Raw genomic sequence first — 4,206 nt, forward strand, 5'->3', positions numbered from 1 at the left:
GACCAACCACACAGCCAAGGGATTCGAATTAACTCAGCCATTTTTGGAGAACCTTGGGGAACATGGAAATTTCAAAAAAAAAAAAAAACATTTTTAAAAAGAAAAACGGGGAGAAAAAAAAAATCGCTTCTATTGATGAGTTTTATCATCTCAATTGAACCTTTCCTTCCCCCGGTGAACGCGAGCTGGTGGCCCGTGTGTGGCTGAGACACCGAAACCCAGCGTCCCACACAGACCTCCGCCAGACAGCTCAGCCCCCACACACGTGCTCAGACACACACAGGAGTGCTTGCTGGTTATACCAAACCCTACTATTACTGCCTGCAGAAATCGATTTAAAAAAAATAAACAATTTTAAAAAGGACAAAAAAATTAATGATTGAGAAAAGCAGCATTTTTTCTGACATTTGGTCCTGCTTGAAATAACAAAAGAAAAAAAAAAGACCACCACCACGGATTTCCTTTGCTTCTTTCTGCCTTTTTCCTACCTTGTTTGAAAACTGTGGGCTTGGGACTGTGAATTATTGCATGACATTCAAAAAGAAAAAAAAAATAAAAAGTTGAATCAAAGGGCTTATGGACTGAGTGGTCTTTAACCCTCTGCGAAGTGTCCCCCGGGGTCTTGGGGGGAACCATGGAAGGAGGCGCTTTGAAAGTAGGTAAGAAGCCCTGGCTGGTTTGGCTCAGTGGATAGAGCGTTGGCCTTTGGACTGGGGAGTCCCAGGTTCAATTCCGGTCAAGGGCATGTACCTTGGTTGCAGGCACATCCCCAGTGCGAGGTGTGCAGGAGGCAGCTGATTGATGTTTTTCTCCCATCGATGTTTCTAACTCTGTGTCCCTCTCCCTTCCTCTCTGTAAAAAATCAATAAAATATATTAAAAAAAAAAAAAAGAAAGTAGGTAAGAAGGCGAGCAGGGCTCTTCAGCACCCAGGTGTGGTTCCAGAGAGCTCCGCACACAAGCACCACCTGGGTCCCCAGCTCGGTGGCCAGAGCGCCAGTGATTCCAGCTGCCTCCTGACCAGGCCCAGGAAAGCCTCGGCCAGAGGTTCTCAACCTTGGCTGCACATGAGAATCACCTGGGAATCTTGTTAAAATCCTGATTTCTGGGTCTCATCCTCCGGAAATTAAGATTTTAACAAGATTCCCAGGTGATTCTCATGTTGAGAACCGCTGGCTAGGCCAAAGATGCTAAGCAGGTCCTTGCCAGCTGCCCAATAAGACACTAGAGAGGTGGGGGTGTTTGTTTATTTGTTTTCCTTTTTCAATTACCATTTACATTCCAGAGAGGGTTTTAGCCCTAGCCAGTTTGGCTCAGTGGCTAGAGCATCAGCCTGGGGACTGAAGGGCCCCAGGTTTGATTCTGGTCAAGGACACATGCCTGGGTTGTGGGCTCAATCCCCAGTAGGGGTTGTGCAGGAGGCAGCTGATCAATCTCTTATCATTGATGTTCCTATCTCTCTCTCCCTCTCCCTTCCTCTCTAACATCAATAAAAATACGTTTTTTTAAAAAGCAAGAGAGACGGTTTTAACTTCCTACCCAGACAACTTGACCGATCATAACCCCCACAGGCTTCCAGACCAGCTGTCAACGAAGGCCAACGCTGATCCCTGTCAGAGGTCCCCCTCGAGGTGCAGGGGTGGGGTGGGGGGATGCATGCAATTCTATCCAGAGCCAGGAAGCTACGGCCATCTGTTTGCCAGAGAATGAGGCCCACTGTTGGAGCCCCCCCACCCCCACCCCGGGACCCAGAGGCCAGGCTTGTAGCTGAGTGCCAGGAGTCGGGACGCCAGGCCTCCACAGCCCACACCTTCAGTGGGAGTGAGTGTAAGTTGCTCAGTAGACACAGGTGGAGGAGGGGAGGGATCAGTGAATGAAGAGGCAGAGGAGGACTCGCCTCACGCCCTGGTCTCACATCTCAGCACAGGCCTGAGCCACCTCGCCTGGAAACCTGAAGAAGGGACAAAGAAACAGGCTCTGAGGGCCAGGGGTGCTGTGCCAATGCCCTGGGCAGCTCCCTTTCTGGGGCACAAACAGCCAAGAGATCCAGGCTCCATTTCAGACAGGTCCTTCAGGCTGGAAGGAATTCTACCCCCTCCCTGCAACCCACCGCCTCCAATTGCTACTCCTCAGACTCTTAACGTCCTATCTGTGAAATGGGACCCTCTGCTGTGTCAGGAGGCAACGTTTTCCATCTACCCTCTTAGGTTCCGTGACGGAGGCCCGCGAATTAAACGAACAAACGGCAGATTCACTGGAGAAAAGGCACACAGTTTTTAGTAATACTTACAGAAAAGGAAAGTCACAGAAAAGAAGTGGAATTCAAAGAAGCATTTTGACTCAGGGACTTCCTATATCATTTGAAACAAAGGAAAGGGGATTTGAGCTTCAAGGGACTATACATTGTGGGGAATGACACGGAAATAAGGGGGGACTAAAGAAATGTGAAGGCGATTCTAGAAGGGTTTGTTGCTGCAGACTCAGCTCAGTGCTGGCTCTCCATTCCCAGTGATGCCAGCCCCTCCCCTCTTCCTAGTACAGACGGCAGAGACACCCACCACAAAGGAAAATTCATGTCACCTTCTCAGAGGGAAAAGTATGCCCTGCTTGTAGGCAGAGGAGGGGAGGGCAGAGAACTCCCTGCATCTGTTGATTGTCAATTGCCTTCAGCTCAGAATGATCCCTACACCAAAGTGATATATTTTGGGGGGCCATACCCGGATTCCCACCAGCTGTCAAAGGGCTTGGGGGTCATGGTTGGGTGAGACAGATCTGTGCTGGGTCACCAAATAGAGCTCCCCAACTGCCAGAAGCGCAGGCAGGACTGGGGTGAAGTCCTGATTTTAGAGAAACAACCAGAAGGGGGCGTGTGAGGACAGGACACTCAGCAGGAGGCTGTTGGTCACTGTCAGTTGCAAAAGCCTCACCAGCACAGCAAAGCCAGTGTCTTACAGAGACCATGCTTAGAGTGACAAAACATTTAAGTTTAATAAAAATAAAACTTTTACAGAATTAATGGAATATCCTTAGCCGGTGTTGCTCAGTGGATAGAGCGCTGCCCTGCAGACTGAAGGGTCGCAGGTTCAATTCTGGTCAAAGGCATGTACCTCGGGTGCGGGCTCAATCCCTGGCCCTGGTGGGAGTGCAGCCAAATTGATGTGTCTCTCTCCCATAGAGGTTTCTCTCTCTGTGTCTCTCCCCCTCTCTTCCACTCTCTCTAACAATCAATGGGAAAATGTCCTCGGGTGAGAATTAACAAAATTAATGAAATAGTAGTACTATTGGTCTAGGACTGCCTTAAAAAAATTACCACAGGCTCGGTGCCTTAAAACAACAGAAATGTATTCTCTCGCAATTCAGGAGGCAAGAAGTCTGAAATCAAGGTGTCAGCAGGGTTTCAAAGCCACACTGAGGGCTCTGGCAGAGGACATACCCACCCACCACCACCACCTTCCCGTTTCTGGTGGCACTGCCATTCCTTGGCTCGTGGCCGCCTCGCTTCAGTCTGGGCCTCCATCTTCACTCGGCCTCGTTTCCGGTGTCTCTGTGTGTCCTTTCTGTCTTTTCTGAAGACACATTCGCCGGATTTAGGACCCCCTCCATCTAGTCTGAACTCATTTCCACCCTTACCTTAATTACATCTGCAAAGACTCTACTTCCAAGTAAGGTCCCTGTAGTTTAATAACTTGGTCTGTGTCCCCAGTTCCTGGCACCTAAAATCCTTGGTATTTCCTGAGTCATAGGAGTACCTTTTGTTATTCACAAGGAACCCCTGTAGAGTACACCTGTGTTTACGCTCATGAGGTAACTGGGTGGGGTTCCCTAGGTTGCTTTAGGATGGGGGCTGGGCTCCAGAAAGACCACGTGGTTGGAGGGTGGGAACTTTCTGGCCACCTCCAACCTCTGGGAACAATGGGGGGGGGGGGTAGAGATTGGGTTCGAGAAACAAACGTAAGGAGAGCTTCCAAGTTGGCAAACACATCCAGGGTGGGACACCCCAACTTCACGGGGACAGGAGCTCCTGCTCGCAGGACCCCTTTCTCTGGCAGTTCATTTTGAATTCTTTATAACAAACCAGTGACATCAAAAGCGCCTTCCTGCCCGGCTGGTGTGGCTCAGTGCTTGAGCATCGACCTATGAACCAGTCACCAGTTCGATTCCTGGTCAGGGCACATGCCCAGGTTGTGGGCTTGATCCCCACCAGGGA

This window comes from Myotis davidii, unplaced genomic scaffold (assembly GCF_000327345.1).
Source record: "Myotis davidii unplaced genomic scaffold, ASM32734v1 scaffold1238, whole genome shotgun sequence".
Classification (NCBI taxonomy): Eukaryota; Metazoa; Chordata; class Mammalia; order Chiroptera; family Vespertilionidae; genus Myotis; species Myotis davidii.